The following is a 10975-nucleotide window of genomic DNA, read 5'->3' on the forward strand; positions in this document are numbered from 1 at the left end:
ATACGCTTAAGGGCAGAGATAGGGTACAGAATGACTTAGACAAATTGGAGGATTGGGCCACAAGAAATCTGATGAGGTTCAACAAGGACAAGTTCTGAGTCCTGCACTTGGGATGGAAGAATCCGAAGCATAGTTACAAGCTGAGGACCAACCGGTTAAGTAGTAGTTCTGCAGAAAAGGACCTGGTGGTTACAGTGGATGAGAAGCTAGATATGAGTCAACAGTGTGCCCTTTTAGCCAAGAAGGCTAATGGCATATTAGGTTGCATTAAGAGGAACATTGCCAGCAGATCCAGAGATGTCATCATTCCCCTTTATTCGGCTTTGGTGAGGCCGCATCTGGAGTATTGTGTCCAGTTCTGGGCCCCCCACTACAAAAAGGATGTGGACACATTGGAGAGGGTCCAGTGGAGGGAAACCAAAATGATTAGGGGGCTGGAGCATATGACTAATGAGGAGAGGCTGAGGGATTTGGGTCTGTTTAGTCTGCAGAAGCGAAGAGTGAGGGGGGATTTGATAGCAGCCTTCAACTTCCTGAAGGGAGGTTCCAAAGAGGATGGAGAGAGGCTGTTCTCAGTAGTGACAGATGGCAGAACAAGGAGCAATGGTCTCAAGTTGTGGTGGGAGAGGTCCAGGTTGGATATTAGAAAAAATTATTTCACTAGGAGGGTGGTGAAGCACTGGAATGGGTTACCTCGGGAAGTAGTGGAGTCTCCATCCCTAGAGGTGTTTAAGTCTCAGCTTGACAAAGCCCTGGCTGGGTTGATTTAGTTGGAATTGGTCCTGCCTAGAGCAGGGGGCTGGACTTGATGACCTTCTGAGGTCTCTTCCAGTTCTATGATTCTATGATTCTAGATTATGTTATTTGTCGAGCCCTGGTCATTGGTACCTACATGTACCACAACCACTGGCTCCTCCCCAGCATTACACATACGTCTAGATAGATGTCTCAAGAGATCCACAACCTTTGCACCCAAGCAGGTAAGTCAACATATGGTTTTCCTGGTCATCACAAACCCAGCTATCTATGCAGTCTTTGGGGCCAGGAGCTCCTTGCACCAAATGCACACATACGCCAACTGTCCATAGAGCAAGTAAACATACATGCTACATTTGGTGCAATAAACAGTATAGACCCACTCTGCTGTTGGGCTTCTGCCTGAATTCTCTTCTACGGCTAATTCGGTTATTAAGAGGCTTTTTATTTAAATCAGGTTTTCTTCGTTTTAGTTTAGTTTAAAAGTTTTAAAGAATGGCAAGTGTACCTAGTCCCCTTCCAACTCCCCTTCTAAACTCCCTCACAAAACTCCCTGTTAGTTTTCCCTGTTCACAAAGCTCCTTGGTCGCTTACTAATAGGCTGTATAAAGCCTTGGCCTTTCTGACAGCCTCACCCCCTGGCTAAGAATCCCTGCTTGGAATTCTTCCATCCCAAGTGCAGGACTCTGCATGTCTTCTTGTTGAACCTCATCAGATTTCTTTTGGCTCAATCCTCCAATTTGTCTAGGTGTCTCTGGACCCCATCCCTGCTCTCCAGCGTATTGATCTCCACCCCCAGCTTATAGACTCCACACAATCTGTGACTTTTCAGAGGGTACTATCCATCCCATCACCAAGATCATTAATGTAGATGTTGAACAAACCCAGCCACAGAACTGATCAGTATCCTGCTTATTATTGGCTGCCAGCTGGACATCAAGCTGTTGATCACTGTCTGTTGAGCCCAGTGATCTGGACAGCTTTCTGTCCACCTTACAATCCATTCATCCAAGCCTTACTTCTTTGCCTTGCTAGCAAGAATACAGTAGGAGACCATATCAAAAGGTTTGATATATCAAATGCAGCATAAATGTAGGTCTTTGCTAAATCAACCTCTGAAATATGACAATGGACCTTTTTAAGCAGTGCAGCTTCTGGTGAAGCATGTGATTAAGATCCGTAGACACATGCTAAAATGCTGTGTGGAACAGTTATTATTTGTTTTCCTTTTTAAATGGCCATTTCTAAAGCGGGTGAGCCTAAGAGACCTAGTAGGCCATTTACATTAAAGCTACTTTACATCACTTTGCTCCTTTAAACTGGCAAAGCAATATGAAGTGGCTTTTGTGTAAATAAAATCAGGTCAGTGTATGGTTGTCATCTGAAGATTGTACTTATGATTATAAGAATGTGTCCTGCTCTGAATATTATCCATCTTTTTTCCTAAGAGTGGACCCAGACAGAAGATTGCAGCAATGGTAAACTATGCACAAACTTCAATGAATGAGTGAACTCTGACGAGATCCCCAGCGAGTAACCATACGTCTCAGAAGCCAGAAATGTTGTTGATTCACATGAGGAATATGCTCTCTGAAGGAAAAGTAACAGAAGAGATCAGTTTGTCCACTAACTCCATAATTCCAGCTATCCTGGTAGTCAGACAAGACATTTTTCTATTAGTTTTCCTTCCCACCTTGATGGTCTTTTACTCTTTTGCTGTGATATAATTGTACACTTACAAAATTCAGATCTTGCTGTACAAATTTCAATGTTTTGAAGTTTTGAAAATGAGTTAGAGCCCTAACTATGGGTATGTCTACACTACAGCACTAATTCGAACTAACTTAATTCGAATTAGTTAATTCGAACTAAGCTAATTTGAATTAGCGCAACTAGACTTAAAAACTAGTTCGAATTAGCGTTTTGCTAATTCAAACTAGCATGTCCACACAGAGTGGACCCTGAACAGAGGTTAAGGATGGCCGGAAGCAGTGCTGGCAGGGCATCAGATGAGGATGCAGAGCGTGGAGCTGCTGTCCTAGGCTAGCCGAGGGCTGTGCTTAAAGGGACCCGACCCCCACCCCGGACAGACAGTTCTCAGGGTTCCCCGCTTGCAAAGCAGTCCTGGCTTGGAGTGCCCTGAGTGCCCACACGCGGAACATCACAGCACTCGGCCATCAGCCCGGCTGCACTTGCCACAGGCTGCCATCTGGGGGGAGGGGCCAATCGGGGGGCTGCAGGAGAACTTCCACCCCCAGAAGCCCGCAGAGCCAGCCCAGTCCTCCCCATCGGGGGAGCGTACCCCATTCCTCCCTCACCTCCTTCCACTTACCCTTCCCTAGCCCCCCTTCCTGATGTACAAAATAAAGAAAACGTGTGTTCAAAAATAGAATCCCTCTTTATTGAACAAAACTGGGGGAGACTGGGAAAAAGAGGTGGGAGAGGGGAAGAGAGAGGGTGGGAGAGGGGAGGGCAACTAAAATGATCAGGGGTTGGGAACAGGTCCCATATGAAGAGAGGCTAAAGAGAATGGGACTTTTCAGCTTAGAGAAGAGGAGACAGAGTGGGGAAATGATAGAGGTCTATAAAAGCAAGAGTGGTGTGGAGAGGGTGTATAAAGAAAAGTTCTCCATTAGTTCCCATAATAGAAGGACTAGAGGACAACAAAGGAAAGGAATGGGTAGCAGGCTTCAAACTAGTAACAAAGTTGTTCTTCACAAAGCAAAGAGTCAACCTGTGGAACTCCTTGCTGCAGGAGGCTGTGAAGGCTAGAACTAGAACAGAGTTTAAAGAGAAGTGAGATAAAGTCATGGAGGTTGGGTCCATGGAGTGGTATTAGCCAGGGGGTAGAAATGGTGTCCCTGCCCAAAGTTTGTGGAAGGCTGGAGATGGATGGCACGAGACAAATGGCTTGGTCACTGTCTTTGGTCCATCCCCTCCAGGGTACCTAGGGTTGGCTGCTGTCGGCAGACAGGCTACTGGACTAGATAGACCTTTGGTCTGACCCAGTACGGCCATTCTAAGCTCAGGGCTCAGGGTTGGGGGTCTCAGTGAACCACCTTGATTTTCATGCAAACCTGCTCCTGGGTGGCCAGGTTGGCAGCTCTCCTGCCCTAGACGGCCACTTTCCTGTTCCTAGTGCGGAGTTCGTGGACGAGGTCCACGATGTCTGCACTAGACCAGGCGGGTGCCCGCCTCTTGCGGTCCTGGCCAGGCTCCCAAGAGCCGCCAGCCTGGTCCCGGGAAGAGGCGGAGGGTTGGGGGGCATCGGGTGGCTGGCTCATGGCGTGCCAGGTGCAGGGTCTGCTGGCTGGGTGCTGGCAGGCTTGCACCTGGCACGGGCACCGTAGCCAGCCCGTGCCCCTTTAAGGGGTCCGGGGCCGGGAGGGGGGCAATAGAGTTTCCCTGGTGGTGCCCAGAGCGGCCACCAGGGAAAGCTGGGAGGGCTAGCCTCCCACTAATTCGAATTAAGGGGCTACACAGCCCTTAATTCAAACTAGTAAGTTCGAACTAGGCTTAATCCTCGTAAAATGAGGTTTACCTAGTTCGAACTAAGCGCTCCGCTTGTTCGAATTAAGTTTGAACTAGCGAAGCGCTAGTGTAGCACCTATGAAAGTTAATTCAAACTAACGTCCGTTAGTTCAAATTAACTTTGTAGTGTAGACATACCCTAAAGGACTTCCAGGGTGTGTTCTAGACAGTAGGGCTTAACTCAAAATAAACTACACAAATTGAGCTACATCAATTGCGTAGCGTATTTTGAAATAGTTTATTTCGAAATAGAGCACTCTTCTTCCAGCTTCCCTTACTTCTCATACAATGAGGGTTACAGGAGTCAGCTTAAGAAGTCCTCCAACTTGACAGTATTTCAACTTTATTTTGAAATAGCTGCCTGCTGTGTAGACACAGACTAAGTTATTTCAAAATAATGCTAGTTATTTCGAAATAATGTTGCTTTGTAGACATACGCTCATTGAGTAGCTCTGCAAATCTGTGGATATCCACAGCTCAATTTTTTCAGATGAAGATATAAAATTTTGCAGGTCTCTAGCAATGAGATTTGGTAGTCTGTGTGTCAGAAACACTTTCTTAAAATGTGACTTAGGCACTTTTGAAAGTTCTACCTCTCAATCATAAAGAAAATAAGGACACAAGAACAGTACAGAAACATTCTTAATGGTAATTTACTCCAAAATAACCTACAAGATTATACATATTTTCCATTAAATAAAAATATATTGTATTGGTTGGGATTTCCAAACGGGCTTAAGCCCTTTAGACCTCTTTGAAAATTCAAGTTAGTGTGTGTCCTTCTCTTGTTTTATTTCCTAATTTCTAAGTTATGTTTCATTGAAGATTTGAAAAGGGAAAATAATCTCCTTTAAATCTTCTGGAATAAGACATTGTCATATATATATATATATATAAGAATTTATACTGAATTATGTGTTTTTAGACACTTGTGGAAGTTATTAACTAAGCACAACTTTCTGTCATGCCTGAATGGCAGAAAGTGGCATAGTCAGATGTATGACAGTTTTGAATGATTTCTTCTTTCCTTTGCTGTTTATAAACATGGTAACAAAATTTGTTTTGCCAAGGGCAAACATTGCCTCTGGAAAGAAATTTAGCTATCATGAGAAAAAAATCACACACAGTATTTTGGGAAGTATCTGCAGAATTTCCATTATCCAAAGGTACATTACACATATCGCCAAGGTTACATGGTCTCCAAGGCACATTATTAAATATCTGCAAGGTTTCCATTTTCCTGACAGAAACAATTACAAATGCCATGCAAGAATAATTTCATACAGAAGCGAGGCAGGCATCAGAAAGTCTCTTAGGTAACAGTTGCAAATATCTATGCTAATGTTAGAGTTCAACTTTTATAAAGAAAGCCAAGTGGTGTTCCACAAAAATAAGTTTTATGCTTTTGCACCAAGGCATAATGCAAGCATGGCATGAACTGTATACTGCAAAGTCTTGTAAACTCTTTAAACATGAAATAGTTTCAGATCCTAACCATTCCCCCATTCCCTATTTTGTCTCTAGTTCAACAGGTTGGCGATGTTTTGCCAGATATTCTTTGAAGATTGCAAAACTCCACAGTGGCATTTTATACAAACAAAAACAGATGGAAAAGGAAGTTTTGTTCCATTATGCCTGGAAATCCGAAGAACTGATTAAATTTCTCTAGCCTGCTCTTCGCTTACTTTGCCTTTGGTTTATAGTCATAAAAATAGTCAATATTACTTTCCTCCAGTAAGTTTTCCCCCTTAAAAAGAAACAGTTAAAGCTGATTTACTTTTTGCATTATAGCATTAGCTAAATAAAACTATTTCATCTCAATTTCTATTTTGCTTTGATTGTATAATGCACCCAAGTTTGTGCCTTCGTTTCTAATTTTGCTATAGACAGCCATAGTACACGGTGATATCTGTATGTGTTTCACCCCTTCACTTGGCTGTTTCTCATTCTTCAGGCATAGCAACCAAGTGGAACATTTCTTTATTGAAACGCATAAGGAAGGAAGCAAGGAAGATATATAACCAAGGGCTAGTTGTAATTCATTTGTTCAGGTTACCAGCCCCCTTATGCAAATGGAATTATTTGAAAGTGGGTAGGCAAAAGGTGTGTTCAGAGCTGATAAAGATCCCATTATATCTGCTTAAAGAAAGAGTAGATGAAGAGCCTCAACTGTGATTTGTTTCAAAGGTTTCACAAATTCTTATTGTGTTTTGTTATTCCCAGCTGAATCCTCATTTCTTTTTAAACTATTTTCCTTAATGCCTCAATTTAGCAAGGCACCAAAGCACTGAGGTTGGTAAAACAAACAAACAATCAAACAAACAAAAACTCAGCTTTTTTCTTCATGGGAACACACTGGTTTTGATTAAAGTCATTAAGAAGCTACTAGGTCAAGGATGGAATTCCGGGTCAACATAAGAGAAACTCATCACAGAATAGCCAAGAGCACAGTTGTTAGGGCTTTGGTAGACCCTAATTTGAATCTAGTCTCCAAATCAGGTAGATAGGAGACTTGAGTCTTAGTCCCCCACAGTCCCAGGGTGAATCTACACAGCTCCCTTACCTCAAAATAAGCTACACAATTTGCACAACTTAGTTTGAAATTTGGTGTTGTGTCAAAATAAAGCACTATTCCGACAAAATCCTTAACCCTAATGCACAGGGTTACAGGAATGCCAGAATAACATGCTCATTATTTATTTTGAAATATATTTTGAAATAACAGGCTCATTTAAAGACACAGGATTGCTATTTCGGGATACTTCCAGTATCCCGAAATAGCCCCTCTATCTAGATGTAGCCCTGGTGAATACCCTATCCACCTAGTTATTTCAAATCCTGGTATCAGTGTCTCTCATCAGAAGTCAAAGCAAATGTTGAAAGCTTTAAATATTGTAGGAGACTGAACTCTTGTTTTCCAGTAAGTCCTACTAAGCACATACCAAACTTCAAGGATGCAGGCAGTCCCTTTGACTTCAGTAGGGGACCTTATAGGCTTGGAGTTAGGTACATGCACAATACTGAACTGGGGTCCAAAATCGAAAAGCTTCTGCCTTCAATTCTTCAAGTCAAATAGTGACTACCAAATCCTGCCCTTCTGCATTAATATAGGACAGGAGTGAAAGTGGCCTGTTTTCTCCCTTCCCTCAGAGCAGCAGTACCCCTGAACAGAGCACTGTCTAGGCATATCAGGTCCATGCTTCTAAGGATCATGTATTTTTCAGCCAGAGGCTATAGCCAGACTTCTATTCAACTTGAAGGCATATTACTATTTATAGCACTATCCAGCTCACTGGTGACCGGCTCCTGCTGGAAGAAGCAGCCAGGGATGCCCTGTTATGAGAGCTGCCAGTACACCCCCTGGAATCATGCACAGTCTAAGGGGTTGAACTTCTCTGAGCTTCATTCTTACTCCCATGCATAAGCAGGACCTGGCACCATTCAATGTAAATTCACGCACACTAACCAGAAGTACTTAACTACATCACCATTCCCACACTGAAACAAGTTATTTAGTGGGACAAAGTGGTAATCCTGTTATCTCAGGGTAACTTGGTAAATATGAGTGTGTCTAGACTACATCCTTCTGTTACCAGAGGGATGTAAATTAGACATACCGAAATTGCTAATGAAGCGGGGATTTAAATATCCCGCACTTCATTACAATAAAAAAGGCCACCGCTTTTTGCCGATGCGGCACTTTGTCTGCAAAAAGTGGCAGTCTAGACAGGGATCAGTCGACAAGGAAAGCCTTTTCCAACCCCTTATGCCTCGTGCAACGAGGTTTACAGGATAGGTAGGAAAAGGCTTTCCTTGTCGACCGATCCCCATCTAAACTGCCGCTTTTTGCCAGCAAAGTGCCACATGGGCAAAAAGCGGCAGCCATTTTTATTCTAACAGAGGGATGTAGTCTAGACATACCCCAAATGTTACACTCTGCCTATGAAAAAGCTATGTCAGAAGAATTATTTAACACAGTAGCTTGTGAATCAGCCAGCGTTAGTCAAAATCTAGCTGGTACCTTCTGAGCTGTTGTGGTATTTAAAGATTTCAGGGCATCTTTTTCCAAACCTCAAAGGCCTTTTTATGCTCCCAGTATTTTACTCAATGGCTAGGTCTACACTACAAGGTTTTTGCGCAAAACCCGGTGAAGTGTCCACACCTCAAGAGCGTTTTTGTGCAAGAAAATTGATGGAACAGAGGACTTTTGCTGGTACAGTTATTCCTCTCCCTATGAGGAATAACTCCTTTTTGCTCTACAGCTCTTGCATGAAAAGGCAGGTGTGCACGCTCCGGAGGGGGTTTTGCAGAAGAAAGCCCTATCAGAAAAGGCCATCTGTGAATGGCCATCAGAACTTTCTTGTGTAAGAGTGTCCATGCAGTGTGCGTGCTCTCTTGTGCAAAAGCACATCACTTTTGTGTTGAACTTTGTGGTCTGCATGCACTTTTGCTCAAGATGTTTTTGCACAAGAACTCGTCTGCAAACAGCTTCTTGTGCAAAAACCTTGCAGCGTAGACTAAGCCCATGTGTGGATATTCTGCAGAGGTTTCTTGTGCAAAAACAGCCTATCAGAAAAAGCACAGGTACTCTGATGGCCATTCTGTTAATGGCAATCAGAGCTTTCTTGCACAAGAGCGTCTGTGCAGTGTGGATGCTCTCTTGTGCAAAAGCACATCACTTTTGCAATGCACTTTTGAGGTGTGGACGCATTTTTGCACAGGATGTTTTTACAGAAGATCTCTTCCACAAAAAGCTTCTTGCGCAAAAACCCTGCAGTGTAGACAAAGCCAATGTGTTTTGTTTCTACATTTAGGTTTATAAGACAATTTAGCAGCCTGTGAATAGCCCCTGTAGTGCAGCCTGGGCGAGACAGTAAGACCCGGCTTCTTTTTATGCTGACAGCCTCTGTGTGAGATCGGATCAACCCCACTGTGGCAACCCTGAATTCAGGGGATGGAGAGGTGGCAGCTGGAGTTCAGGGCTGACTCCAACTTCCACCCTCTCCCGGTCTGGCTGGAGGCTGGGGTGCAGCTGCAAGCTGGGCAGACCCCAGAGCTACAAAACCCCCCAGAGCTGCAGGGGCAGTTGCCGATGAGGGCCGACCCCTAGAGTTAGGCCTCTCCACTCACTGGAGGTGAGCAGATGGAAACCGAGGCCAACTCCTGGTGTCCCTTCCCCCATGAGGATCTGCCACAAGAGCTGCATCACACTCACCACTGGCCAGCCCCTGTAAGCTATCTCCACTTTCCAGTGCCCTTCACCTCCAACCGCCATCCCTGACTCTTACACTCTCACCCGCCATCCCTGAGCTGGCCCCCAAACCCAACCCTCTGAATGACTCCTTAACTCCATCCATGCTCATCCAAACACCAATCTCCTGTCCCGAACCCCCCTCCTCACACTGGAACCCTCTGCCCTGAGCCTCCCTCCATGTCCCATCCCTCTGCTTAAGAACACGAGCAAAGCCGGGGACATTGCTCGGTGCTCTACAGAGACTGACTCCCATTCTGGCTATGCTGCAGCAGCTGCTCACAATGCAATGCTACCTGGGACTTGCATAGCAGTTTTAACCCCAGTCCCTTTGCAGCCCGGCCTTGTCAGCCTCCTTCGGAAGCCCCGGGTCCTGAACTTCCCACGAGCTACCATCATGCTCCCAGGAATGGTGAGGACACACCTGATGCACACAGCATGCTGCTCCTGCACACAGCTCAGCCAATTCTCTAGCCTTGGACACCGATGTGGGTGTGATTCATTGTCACCCCAAACTGCCGGGCCCCTCTTGCCCTGCGGGCTGCGAGCCTCTCCTTCCCATCTTGACAAATTCTGTACTTTGGCTGGATGGGGGCAGCACGGCGGGTCCAAGCCAAACCCTGTTCTCATATTCCCCTTCAAGCGCAGATTGGAATGTGTTAAGTGCAGCAGGTAGTAACAAATGATTGGGGGGAGCAAATTTTGCCTTTGCCTCTGGGTGAATAATCCCCCACTACACCTGTCTCAGGAGCATTGTGCTACCCATTTCTGCATCACAGCAATCTACAACTGTGACCTCAAGGCATATTTGGCCCTAGCGGAGAAAAGAAACTCATACATTTCCACATGTGTGTATTCATCTAGGCCTGTCTGTTTCAAGGAATAATGTCCCACCCAGTCAGATATTGATGCATCAAGTCTAGCATCTTACCTCCATTACACAGAATGTTAGTATATACAAGAGGCTGGGGAATAGCACTCATGTCCTCATGGTATGAGCTTTGACTAGTGAAATTCAAATCTAATCATGTGAGTTGGTGGTCAGTTGGAAGTCAGTTCAGGGCATGCAGCACTTGACATGATCAAACTCTGTCTCCATTGGCATATCTGTAAAATGGGTATAACAAGTGCTAGGTGGCTTCATGCATTAAACCCATCTTGATGTTTGATTTAAACAAATATGCCTGTAATGTGCTATATTACCAATATGATATCTTTAAAGCCAATAAAACCAACCTGATAGATTTCTTCAATAGGATATCAAGCCTTGTGGATAAGGGAAAAGTGGTGGATGTGGTATACCTAGACTTTAGTAAGGCATTTGACATAGTCTCACGTGACCTTCTTATCCATAAACTAGGGAAATACAACTTAGACGGGGCTACTATAAGGAGGGTGCATAACTGGCTGGAGAACCATTCTCAGAGAGTAGTTATT

At 44.5% G+C, this 10975-nt stretch overlaps 1 long non-coding RNA gene across 3 annotated transcripts in view; it reads left to right on the plus strand.

The window, feature by feature from the left end:
* The window catches only part of LOC142830612 (uncharacterized), a 57286-nt gene extending 51054 nt beyond the window's left edge, over positions 1 to 6232 (plus strand). The window contains exons 3-4 of one of the 3 annotated variants that reach the window (XR_012906024.1): positions 2205 to 2408; positions 5812 to 6225. This is a non-coding gene — a long non-coding RNA (uncharacterized LOC142830612). Of the gene's footprint in view, positions 1 to 2204; positions 2409 to 5811 lie in introns of all 3 variants that reach the window. The other 2 variants (XR_012906023.1, XR_012906022.1) reach the window with 2 other exon arrangements.
* Positions 6233 to 10975: the final 4743 nt, after the last annotated feature.

Source organism: Pelodiscus sinensis, chromosome 9, assembly GCF_049634645.1.
Source record: "Pelodiscus sinensis isolate JC-2024 chromosome 9, ASM4963464v1, whole genome shotgun sequence".
Lineage (NCBI taxonomy): Eukaryota > Metazoa > Chordata > Testudines > Trionychidae > Pelodiscus > Pelodiscus sinensis.